The sequence below is a fragment of the Stomoxys calcitrans genome, chromosome 1 (assembly GCF_963082655.1).
Source record: "Stomoxys calcitrans chromosome 1, idStoCalc2.1, whole genome shotgun sequence".
NCBI classification, from domain to species: domain Eukaryota; kingdom Metazoa; phylum Arthropoda; class Insecta; order Diptera; family Muscidae; genus Stomoxys; species Stomoxys calcitrans.
Window position 1 is genome coordinate 80337447 of NC_081552.1, and position 13705 is coordinate 80351151.

The window sequence follows — 13705 nt, forward strand, 5'->3', positions numbered from 1 at the left end:
CTTGGCTGACTCTTTTATAACATTACCAAGGTCATCTAATGTTGGTTCATTATCTTCGTTTAGAGCTTTATGCAAATTTGTTTGAAGATTTTTATGATATCGGTTTATGTTGCTATTTTTCCATGAGAGTTTTGGTAATAAATTAAGATTTTTATTTACTTTATTGTAAGTCTGTATTGAGATGTTTAGTTTTATTGGCAGGTGATCCGACCATGTTTTGTCTTCTACAATGAACTCATTTACAAGACTTAGAATTTCTTGAGACACTGCACAAATGTCATTTACAGATTTACCAATAGAATTAATGAAAGTAAGAGATCCTTCTTCATCGCCACATGTTCTCCCATTTAAAATTAATAAATTATTATTTGTGCATAATTCGACGAGTTGTTTGCCTTTTCTATCCACCTTTTTGTCGTTCGATTTTCGTATTTCAGTTCCTGCCGTAAATAATTGATCATAAATTTCATTTACATCTTGTGTTAACTCTCCTATCCTGGCGTTAAGATCTCCAATAAGAATCGGTCTTATAAGATCTGTTTCTTCAAATAATTTGAGGATATTGGTATATGCATTTGTCCACTGCGCAGGTCTCCAGTACTGAGGGATAATATTAAAAATTTGTTCTTTCTGGGTGTAGAATTCATAATATTCTGTACTTCCATGATTAAATTTTTTATATTTAACACCCATATGTGCAACGGTTTTATTTATTCCAATAATTTGGCCACCAATAGCTCGCCCAAAATTAAAATCTCTGGTGGCAGGTACAAAATGCAACTCAAACCCTGGGAAGTACTTTTTTATATTTTGAACTTTATTTTCTGTTATATGTGTTTCTGTTAGTGCAATGACATCGTGTTTGCAAACATAGTTGAAAAAAGATGGATACATGTACTTATTTTCTATTCCGTTTACATTATATGCTATTATTGAAAGTTTTTGTGATGATATATTATTTACTTTCATTAGTTTTTTGAATTCAATTCGGTTAGCAGAGTTTCATAGTCAGTATCAAACTGTTCCATGCAATCTCCATATAGCTTTAAAAGTTCATGTTTTGCATCGTTTTTTCCGGCCATTAATTTATGTTCTCTATCCCAATGAAACCAGGTATCTTTAATTTTAAGTTTGTTCTCCTGCACAATGATTCGATGCTGTTTGCTAATTGCCATTATTTTATATTTTAGAAGTAGTGAAGCTTTCTTAATTTGTCGCTTTGTTGGTATAAGATCGCGTTCTATGTATATGTTCGAGCCAATCAATTTTCTGACGTTTCGGAACACATCATCTACCCCCTGGTGGCTGTTGAACTCAACTACCACGTTCATTTTCCCATTTCTTTCAAATATTTTGCGAGCATATTTTATCACAGGGCTAATTTGCAACTTATTTGTGAATAAATTATTAATTTCCGCTGCCGGTTCGTTGGACGCATTTAAACCCCTAATTAAAACTTTGTTGCTTCTTATTTGCTCTTGCATCCAAACGTGATATACAATAGTTGGTGCCACATTTGGCAGCATTTACTCCATAGGTGTAGGAATAAATCTTTGAGTCGCATTTTTGGCAGCAATATGTCCAGAATCCATCCCAACCACCAAGAAAAGCGACCGCCTCCCGGAAATGTCGAGAAGATATTCAAGTTCTAGCACCATAAAGGTGAGTCTTTAGATAAAGCAGCGGTTTAGGCAGACAACCAAAACATTCATGTTTACTAAATAGAAACAAACCTCTTTACTACTCACTAGAGAAGTTCTGCCCCAAGAACGATACGGTAGATTCAGCCACCTTAACTCCTTTTGACAAGGAAAACGCCAACGTGTAGGATGTGACGCAATCTGTTTATTTGACCACCAGACCACTCTGGAAGCATCTAATTTTAGGTATAAACTGTTGGATGAAAAAGACTGTTCTTATCACAACACATTAATATCGTGACAAGCCGTAGGCCATAATTGTGCTACTAAACTATTAAAAAATGTAAAACAAACATAACAAAAGCAACCCTTAACATGTTTGTAAACATTTTTAACAACATTTATAATTTCTTGCTTATTTTTATACCTTCCACCATAGTATACCCCCAGGAATACTAATTTCGTCATTCTGTTTGTAACATCTCGAAATATGCATCTAAGACTCCATAAAGTAAACATATTCTTGATCGTCATAATATTTTATGTCGATCTCGCCATATCCGTTGTCTGTCGAAAGCACGTTAACTTTCGAAGGAGTAAAGCTAGGCTCTTGAAATTTTACACAAAAACTTCTTTTTAGGGTAGGTCCGGTGGGATTGAAAATGTACCAATCGATCCATCTTTTTATATAGCTGCAATATAAACGGATCTTGGGTGTTGATTTCTTGAGCGTGTAGAGGCTGAAATTTTACACGTGGTGTTTTGGTATTACATCCAACAATTGTGATGAGTATGGTTCAAATCGGTTCATAATCTGATATGGCTGCTATAAAAACCGATCTCCCGATTAGATTTCTTGAGCTTCTAGAGGAGCCAATTTTTTTCTTATTTGGCTGAAATTTTGCACAAATCGTTTTGGTTTGACTTCCAGCAACTGTGTCAAGTATTGTCTAAATCAGTATATTGCCATATAAACCGATCTCCTGATTTGATTTCTTGAGCTTCTAAAGGGCGTAATTCTTATTCGATTTAGCTGAAATTTTGCACATATCGTTGAGGGATGACTTCCACCAACTGTTCCAAATATGGTCTCTATCAGTCCATAACCTGATATAGCCGCCAAATAAACCGATCGATTAGACTTCTTGGGCTTCTATAGGGCGCAAACTGTTTCCGAAAATTGGAAACTGCATCTCCCCATTCAATCAGAATAGGAATGTTTTATTCGCGGGAGAAATTAATACCCTGGGAGTTTTTTTCCCAGGAGTTTTCAGAATTGGGCTGATAAATTTTGTAAAGAGACCAGACGAAGAAGGTTTTAAGTTCAGAAATTCATTCTCCAGGGATTTAATGGCTGTCTGAGAAGATATTTATACCAGTTGTCGTTATGACATTATATCTTAGCCATTACCCCACTACCATAATTGCAAGGATCTCCGCTTGATGTGACCAGTTCTAGATCTTTAGAGTACACCCCATTACCCACCTGGTCGTCTAGTTTGGAACCATCCGTATAGAAGTCTATGTAACTTCTATTACTAGCGATGTCATAGTTCCCATCGGTGCTAGCAGGAATAGTGGTATTGAACTTTTTATTAAAAAAAAGGGCTCAGGTAGGATGTAATCCACACTTCCTGGAACATCAAATATTGTATCAAGGATACCACAGTGTCCATAGCCGCCACATGACCAAAGAGAAATCTCCCTTATCCTCGCGGCAGTGGTCGCAGCAATTTGTCTAGCAATAATGTCCAGAGGATTAAGATGTAGCATTAAATTCAGTGCATCAGATGGTGTCGTCCTCAGTGCGGCTGTGATGCACAAACAAGCCATTCTTTGTATCCGGTTGAGTGTTGATCGTTAAGTGGACTATTGAAGAGCCGCCCACCAGACCACAACGCCATATATCATTATAGGTCTGACAACAGCAGTGTTCAAATCTCTTTGAACAGAGGATCCAAACACACATCTTCCACTGTGCAATCCTATGTGTATGGATCCTACTGTAAGTAGCCGTCTCAAAAAAGGCATTCAATTCTTCTGTAATTCGTTTTTGACTGTCATTTGTTTACCTGGATTTGTCTTTTGTGTCTTGGAAAAGTCCTGTTACTTTTAAGCTCAAGACAACTTCAGGTGATCACTTGAATTCAGTTTCGCGCCGTCTTTAAAACCGAATCGTTCAGTTATTGGATATCATAACAAAACACGTCGTGCAAAATTTCATTCCAATCGGAAACATAGACCGATATGGCTCATTTACAATACCAACCGACCTACACTAATAAGAAGTATTTGTGCAAAATTTCAAGCGGCTAACTTTACTCCTTCGGAAGTTAGCGTGCTTTCGACAGACAGACGGACGGACGGACAGATGGACGGACATGGCTAGATCGACAAAAAATGTCGCGACAATCAAGAATATATATACTTTATGGGGTCTCAGACAAATATTTCGAGTAGTTACAAACAGAATGACGAAATTAGTATACCCCCCATCCTATGGTGGAGGGTATAACAAGTAAAAAGGCGTTAAGTTCGGCCTGGCCGAACTTTGGACACCTACCACCTCGGGTATATATGTAAACCACCTTTCATCAAGATCCGGTGAAAATTGCATACCTTTTGTCCCATAGCAGTAATATCGAAATATATTGCGATTTGGACCAAATACTAATAAGTACAAGTTATTGTTCAATTGTGTATCTAAAAATAAACCGATCTGAACCATATACGACACGGATATCGAAAAGCCTAATATAAGTCACTGTGTCACATTTCAGTGAAATCGGATTATAAATGCGCCTTTATGGAGCCAAGACTTTAAATCGAGATATCAGTCTACATGGCGGCTATATCCAAATTTGGACCGATTTTGGTCAAGTTGCAGAAAATTGTCGAAGAGCCTAACACAACGCACTGTCCCAAATTTCGGCGAAATCGGACAATAAATGTACCTTTTATGGGCCCAAAACCTTAAATCGAGAGAACGGTCTATATGGCAGCTATATTCAATTCTTGACCGATCTGGGCCAAATTGACGAATGATGTCGAAGGAGCTAACACAATTCACTGTCCCAAATTTCAGCAAAATCGGATAATAAATGTGGCTTTTATGGGCCTAAGACCATAAATCGGAGGATCGGTCTATATGGCAGCTACATACAAATCTTAACTGATCAGGAACAAATTAAAGGAAGACGTTGCAGGGTCTAAGGCAACTCACTGTCTCAAATCTCAGCGATATCGGACAATAAATGCGCCTTTTATGTCCTTAAAACCTAAAACCGAGAGGTCGGTCTTTATGACAGCTATATATGCAAATCTGAGCCAAATACACGGATGATGTCGAAGGGCCTAACACAACCCACTGTCCCAAATTTCAGCAAAATCCGATAGTAAATGTGGCTTTTATGGGCCTAAGACTCTAAATCAAAGGATCTGTCTTTATGGCAGCTAAATCCAAATCTGAACCTATCTGGGCTAAATTAATGAATGAATTCGAAGGGCCTAACGCAACTCAATGTCCCAAATTTCAGCAAAATCGGATAATAAATGGCGGATCGGTCTATATGGGGGCTATATCAAGATATATTCCGATATAGCCCATCTTCGAACTTAACCTGCTTATGGACCAAAAAAGAATCTGTGCAAAGTTTCAGCTCAATATCTCTATTGTAAAGACTGTTGCGTGATTTCAACAGACAGACGGACAGACATGTCTCGATCGTCTTAGATTTTTACGCTGATCAAGAATATATATACTTTATAGGGTCGGAAAAGGATATTTCGATGTGTCGTAAACGGAATGACAAAGTGAATATACCCCCATTATTCGGTGGTGGGTAACTTATAGGAACTTATACTTACTATTCCATCTTCCCCATTTGAATTCTATCTAAATTTATTGCCAAAACCCTTTGAATTAAACCCTACCTTAAACCTAATACAGCTTGTTTTCCCTTTTTTATACCTTATATCTAAATTGCACAAACCCCTTATCAACAAAAAGGAAATAAATAAAAATATAAAAAAGATTTGCTCCGCTATTAGAGCGATATTAAAATATGTTCCGGTTTGGACTACAATTAAATTATATGTTGGAGACCTGTGTAAAATGTCAGCCAATTCGAATAAGAATTGCGTCCTTTGTGGGCTCAAGAAGTAAAATAGAGGGATCGATTTAAATGGGAGCTGTATCGGGCTATAGACCGATTCAGACCATAATAAACACGTTTGTTGATGGTCATGAGAGAATCAGTCGTACAAAATTTCAGGCAAATCGGATGATAATTGCGACCTCTAGAGGTCAAGAAGTCAAGATCCCAGATCGGTTTATATGGCAGCTATATCAGGTTATGAACCGATTTGAACCTTATTTGACACAGTTGTTGAAAGTAAAAATAAAATACGTCGTGCAAAATTTCAGCCAAATCGGATAGGAATTGCGCCCTCTAGAGACTCAAGAAATCAAGACCCATGATCGGTTTATATGGCAGCTATATCAGGCTATGGACCGATTTAAACCATACTTGGCATAATTGTTGGGTATCATAACAAAAGACGTCGTGCGAAATTCCATTCCATTCGGATAAGATTTGCGCCCCACAGAGGATCAAGAAGTCAAGACCCAAGATCGGTTTATATGGCAGCTATATCAGGTTATGAACCGATTTGAACCATACTTGGCACAGTTGTTGGATATAATAACAAAACACGTCGTGCGAAATTCCATTCCAATCGGATAAGAATTGCGCACTCTAGAGGCTCAAGAAGTCAAGACCCAAGATCGGTTTATATGGCAGCTATATCAGGTTATGGACCGATTTGAACTATCCTTTCACAGTTATTGGATATCATAGCAAAACACGTCGTGCAAAATTTCATTCCAATCGGATAAGAATTGCGCACCATGGAGGCTCAAGAAGTCAAGACCCAAGATCGGTTTATTTGGCAGCTATATCAGGTTATGGACCGATTTAAACTATACTTGGCACAGTTATTGTATATCATAGCAAAACACGTCGTGCAAAATTTCATTCCAATCGGATGAGAATTGCGCTCTCTAGAGGCTCAAGAAGTCAAGACCCAAGATCGGTTTATATGGCAGCTATATCAAAACATGGACCAATATGGCCCATTTACAATACCAACCGACCTACTTTAATAAGAAGTATTTGTGCAAAATTTCAAGCGGCTAGCTTTACTCCCTCGGAAGTTAGCGTGCTTTCGACAGACAGACGGACGGACGGACGGACGGACAGACGGACGGACATGGCTAGATCGACATAAAATGTCACGACGATCAAGAATATATATACTTTATGGGGTCTCAGACGAATATTTCGAGTGGTTACAAACAGAATGACGAAATTAGTATACCCCCCATCTTATGGTGGAGGGTATAAAAACGTCTTGCAAAATTTCAGCCAAATCGGATAGGAATTGCGCCCTCTAGAAGCTTAAAAAGTCAAGTCCCCAGATCTGTTTATATGACAGCTATATCAGGTTATGAACCGATTTGAATCATACTTGGCACAGTTGTTGGATATCATAACAAAACACGTCGTGCAAAATTGCATCCCAATCGGATAAGAATTGCGCACTCTAGAGGCTCAAGAAGTCAAGACCCAAGATCGGTTTATATGGCAGCTATATCAAAACATGGACCGATATGGCCCATTTACAATACCAACCGACCTACACTAATAAGAAGTATTTGTGCAAAATTTCAAGCGGCTAGCTTTACTCCTTCGGAAGCGTGCTTTCGACAGACAGACGGACGGACGGACATGGCTAGATCGACATAAAATTTCACGACGATCAAGAATATATTTACTTTATGGGGTCTCAGACGAATATTTCGAGTAGTTACAATCAGAATGATTGTATACCCTCCTATGGTGGATGAATGAGTTTTTTTACAGTTTATTAAAAACAAAGAATGCCCAAAATCACAAATTAAAAATTATTTAGCGGCCCTCAGTGTTCTTACTTTGGTTGTGGACTTTATTTGATTAAATTTGTTATAAAATATTCCAACTTATTGAAGATCAAAGCTAAATAACAAAACCAAAATATTAACAAAGTTGCAAAGTGACGATTAAAATACAAGAAGACTCAAGTAAAACTAAAAGCAAAAACAACAACAGGGCGACCCGCTCAAAAATATTAATAATTAATTAAAATTGTTAATGTGCAATAATTGACCCAAATACTTAAAGTTGTGGCATATCGAAAAATGTGTGTTGAAGGCCCGAAAAACTTGAAAGTGAAACTTAAAGTTGTGGCAAATTGAAAAATGTGTGTTAAAGGCTCAAAAAACTTGAAAGTGACTCGCACAATGGGACAAAAGTGCAAAAACGTAAAAACGTTAATACTTTAAAAAATTTTTGAATAAAGTGTGAAAATCTGTTATGAAGTGTTTATTGTACCAAAGTTTCATAACAATTTAACATTTTAACGATTTGTCGTCTAACTAAAAATTATTATTAAAAAAAAAATTGGCTTTTTTGATATTTTTCTTACAAAATTGTTAAATTAAGCATTTGAAACGCAAAATCAAATTAAAAGGCGGAATAAAATCAGTAGCTGCACGAAAATTTGTAAAGTTTGACCCAATATTAATATTTTTAATTTTTTCTGTTTTTCCATAATTAAGCAATTCGGTACGGTAGCGCAAATTAAAAATACAACAAAAACTTAAAAAAAAAACTGTACGCTTGGACCTTGATCAATCGAAACAACCGCAACAACGGTCATTTTCCAAGCTACAGAATTCTAGAAAAAGACACTTAACACAAGAACCCAAAAACAACGATCCACAAAACTATATAAAACGTAGATTAAAATTAGACGCAGCAAAAAGGCGCGCAAACAACACAACAGCATCACCAACACAGACCCACACATACATATATATTCAAAGTGAGTACCACTACATTGATTTTTATTAAAGTGCGCTTGGGTATTACGCAATACATAACATTTTTAAAAGGAAACTTTTATACAATTTTCCCAGCGTACATTAATATTGTTTTTATTGTGCTTTGATTTGTGGAAAATTTTACTTGGATCCGCTTTTTGGAGGAACATTTTTTTTTGTACGCGCTGACCTATTTGAATTTACCCTTTTTTCAATCGACTCCTGCCACTTAACTTTCTAACTTTAATATTCCAACGCACACCCGTGTTATTTTGCAAAAGAACCCAACTTTACTTTGAAAAAAGAGAAAATAATTAGATTTTTTTTTACCAAAAAGGAAATACCTTCCAATTGTTCAAAAGGTCAATTTTGTTTCGTGTGAATAAATTATAAAAGGTTCGGTGTTTCGTAAATCTTGGTACATCAAAAAAAAATTAATATTGTTCACCCAGCTTTGTAAATGGAAAAAAACATCAAATTATTGCACAAATTTAAGCGGATAATGATCGAAAAAGGATTGTAGTTGTTTTTGCAATTGATGTTGTTTTTTGTGTATGAATTGCAAAGACCCAACAAATTTATAAAACTGCATTTCACAAATTTGAGCGGATAATGACCCAAAAGGTTGTAGTCGTTTGTGCAATCGCTTTGTATGCCATTTAGGGAAATATTGGAATGTTTAAATAAAAACAACGTTTAAAAGCAACTTTGATTCGAGCAGAATTAAATTGCTAGTTCATTGGAACTTGGAAGAAAACAAAATTTTTTTGACCCGTTTATCCCTGCTGTGAAATATAATCTATATCATAAAAATTTTTTGGATCCGTTGTCATTTCTAGGACCCAGACAAAACATTTATCATAATTTTTGTAAAGTTTTCGGCTTGACCCATCATCAATACATATTTTTTTCGCACCAGGTTTTTTAGAAATAAATCTGATTTCTACAAATAACCAAATATTTTTTAAGGACATTTTGTTGTAGATTTTTCAAGGTTTTATAGTTTCTTGACCCTATTTAAAAAGCATATATAAGCCCATTACAAAATGGATAAAATTTTGCGCGAAAGATTTGTAAACAGTATAAATGATTTATTAGATTTTGAGGGTGTTTACTGTGCGGCAAAATCGGATGACAATTTACATTCGCTAGAAATTACGCGGGTAGAACTCAATTCTCTTTGGGATCAAATAAAGAAAGCATATTTAGATTGCAGGGATCGTTTTCCAGAAAAGGATGAGACCCCTATAGACAAAAATAAACTTCGAAATAATTACAAATAGGCACTAGAAGCTTATAAACGGTGTTTAAGCGCCCTAAATGAAGAAATTTTAGCGCTCAACGAACAACAAAGCCAGAAGAGAGAAGAAAGAATTTCAATGGCTCAGCAACGAGACACAAATGATTTGTCACCAGCTTTAAGATTACCGCCCTGTGACACAGACATTTTTAAAGGAGGCTATCGTGAATGACCCACATTTAGAGATTTATTTACCGCGGTTTACCTAAAGAATTCAGAGTTAAGTAAAGTTGGAGATTATTGCATTTGACCCAAAAAACTTCAGGAGAAGCCAACGAAATAATAACCAATGAAGGTTTTGATATAGCATGAAAAAACTTAAAAAATTGATTTGAAAACAAGCGTATGCAGGTAAATGAACAACTCAAGACCCTTTTTAATTTACCCGCAGTTTCGGTTGAATCCGCCGCATCAGTACAAAGGCTACAAGGCACAATTATTAGTTGCGCTCACACTTTGGAGACACTTTATGTTAAAACGGAGGAGTGGGATCCAATTTTACTTTACATAGATTCAACAAAATTACCTAGAACATTTCTGAAAGAATAATAGAGTTTTTTAGAGGATTGCTCAACGCTTCTATCGTGGAAACAATTAAATGATTTTTTGACACATAAATTTAAAACTTTAGAATCGGTAGGAAATATTAAGCCCTAATTTTTAAAACCCAGCCAGCCCAGATCCGATTTCGATAGAACTGATAGGAATATTAATAGTTTCCAAACTAAAACATCACAGAAATTCAAGGGATTAGACAATAGATCCAGTTTCAAATCAAACAATTCAGTATCTGGCCGCAGGAACATAGAAATAGTTTGCCAACTTTGCAAGGCCAACCACTTTTTGCGAGAATGTACACAATCCATAGAAAAATCACCCAACGAAAGAATACGCATAGTCAAAACCAACCACCTTTGTTATAATTGCCTTTCTTCAGATCACGGAGTTAGGGAATGCAAGAGTCGTTACAGTTGTAGGGAGTGTAATTAACGTCATCACAGTTTATTACATAAAGGCAACGAGACCCAGTACCCTACAACCCACACACATTAAACGAGACGGAGCACGACCTAGTATAAGTGCTGCCGTTTTCAACACTTTCGTTCATCCCGGTAGACAGGATGCATGCCCTAGTACCAGTGCAACTGATCCTACGACCCTAGTTCAACAGGTTAATGAGTACGCACGACCTAGTACCAGTGCTGCTTTTTTAACCACCCTAGTACAATTATCATAATCAAGCATACAGTCCAAATCTAGTTTTGAAACACCTTGTGTAACGACTGTAACCCAGTAAGAAAGTAGACCCGCTCCAAAACCTAGAGAAACACTTTTGTTCACAGGTATCGTACAAATCAAGTCCAAAGGCCAGAGATTTGACTATGGATCTCAATAAACATTTATATCCGAGAGAATAAAGAATAAATTACAATATGATTCAGCCATTCTAGAATACTTAGAATTAGGGCATATGAGGAAAGGTGAGACCCATGAAATAGGAAAGACACCACATTACTATTTGCAACACCACGCGGTTTTTCAGCGTATACTCTTTAGGAAATCTCCATCGGACCCAATAGAGGATTTTTAACTCCTCACAGTTACCTTCGGTATTAACTGCGCCCCATTTCTAGCCCTTCGTACATGACTTCAACTGGCTGAAGATGTAAAAGATAAATATCCCCTCGGTGCGAAAATAATCAGAGAAAATTTTTACGTCAACGACGTGCAGGCAGGAGCCCATAGTTTAGATGAAGCTTTAGTTTCCAGAAACGAATTATCAGCCGCCTTAAAATCTGTCGGCTTTGAACTTAGAAAATGGACATCGAATGACCCTCGTCTACTCAAAGTCCTTAATCCACATATTCTTTTACCCGTCAACCCGGAATGTAACCGCGGATAATTTCACCTTTAGGGCTCCAGTAGTCAACGAAAAGTCATTGAGCACCAAACGTGAAGTATTATCGACAATAGCAAAGTTTTTTGACCCATGCGGATGGCTCGCGCCAGTAATAGTGGTAGCAAAGTTAATAACTGCTGCATTATTTGGCTAGATAAAATAGAAAGGGATGATGCTTTAAAGCCAGTTACGCAGATGGATTGGAACAACTTTATGAAAAATAGTCACTCAATAGATAATGTATCTTTACCCAGATGGGCTAAGTTTACACCTTCTAGCATTGTGGAAATACATGGATTCTGTGACGCGTCAGAAAGCGCATACGCTGCCACAATTTACATACGCGTAGAACACATAGATAAAACTGTAGACACTTTTCTGCTAGCAGCCAAGACTCGAGTAGCCCCAGTCAAGAAAATTTCTCTGACTAGGTTAGAATTATGCGGCGCGGTTATGTTGTCTAAGTTAACAAAGGCCATTGTGCCCCATACAATTATCAGATTTCACGACCCATTTCTGGAGCACCTTCGTCGGTAATAGAGTTTCAGAAATTATAAAGAATGTCGGTATTGAGAATTGGAAACATATTGACTCAGAATTCAACCCCGCAGATGTTGCAAGTCGTGGCTGTTCTCCTGACGACTTAATTTTTCATCATTTATGGTGGACGGGACCCCAGTGGCTTAAGTTGCCAGGAAACCATTGGAGCAAAACAAGTTAAAGTATTCGCTACAACAACATTCGATGCCCCTTTGACTCGTTTTTCGTCTTTGGATAGAGCTTATAGGGTCTTGTCTTATGCAATTAGATTTTGGCGTAACACAGTTTCTACGAGATCTACACTTAGAAATCCTTCGCTAACAATAACAAGCGCTGAACTCCTAGACATAAAGATGCGTCTTATAGTAGCAACCCAAAAGCATTACTTCGTCGAAGAGAACAATGCATTAACCCAAAAGGAACGACTTTCAACTAGTAGAAGTCTTTTACCATTCAATCTATTCATAGACAAAAAAGGAGTAATTAGATCCAATGGTCGTCTTGTTCAATCACCAGCACTTACATATAACGAAAGACATTCAATTCTCAACCCTCATGAATCTCGTTTTGCTCATCATGTCCCATATCTGTTATATCGAAATATATTCCGATTTGGACCAAATACTAATAAGTACAAGTCATAGTTCAATTGTGTATAACAAAATATTGGCCTTTTTAGTAGCTATATCTAAAAATATACGACACATGTCGAAAAGCCTACTATAAGTCACTGTGTCAAATATCAGTGAAATCGGATTACAAAGGCGCCTTTTATGGGGCCAAGACTTCAAAACGAGAGATCGGTCTACATGGCAGCTATATCCAAATCTGCACCGATTTGGGTCAAATTGAAGAAAAATGTCGAAGGGCCTAAGACAACTCACTGTTCCAAATTTCAGCAAAATCGGATAATAAATGTGGCTTTTATGGGCCTAAGACCCTAAATCGGAGGATCGGTCTATATGGCAGCTATATCCAAACCTGGACCGATCTGGGCCAAATCGACGAAAAATGTTGAAGGGCCTAACACAACTCATTGTCCTAAATTTCAGCAAAATCGGATAATAAATATGGCTTTTATGGGCCTAAGACCCTAAATCGGAGGATCGGTCTATATGACAGCTATATCCAAATCTGGACCGATCTGGGCCAAATTAACGAAAAATGTCGAAGGGCCTAACACAACTCACTGTACCAAATTTTAACAAAATCTGATAATAAATGTGGCTTTTATGAGCCTAAGACCCTATGAGTCAAGATATAGCCCAATATAGCCGATCTTCGAACTTAATCTGCTTATGGACAAAAAAAAGAACCTGTGGAAAATTTCAGCTCAATATCTCTATTTTTAAAGACTGTAGCGTGATTTCAACAGACAGACAGACGGACATGTCTAGATCGTC

General features: G+C 37.0%; 1 long non-coding RNA gene across 1 annotated transcript; it reads right to left on the minus strand.

Moving 5' to 3' along the window:
- Nucleotides 1-11954: 11954 nt before the first annotated feature.
- Nucleotides 11955-12973, minus strand: LOC106094717 (uncharacterized). Its single transcript, XR_001222617.2, has 2 exons — nucleotides 12826-12973; nucleotides 11955-12760 (listed from the first exon to the last, which is right to left on the minus strand). It is a non-coding gene; the product is annotated as an uncharacterized LOC106094717 (long non-coding RNA).
- Between the last annotated feature and the right edge of the window lie 732 nt (nucleotides 12974-13705).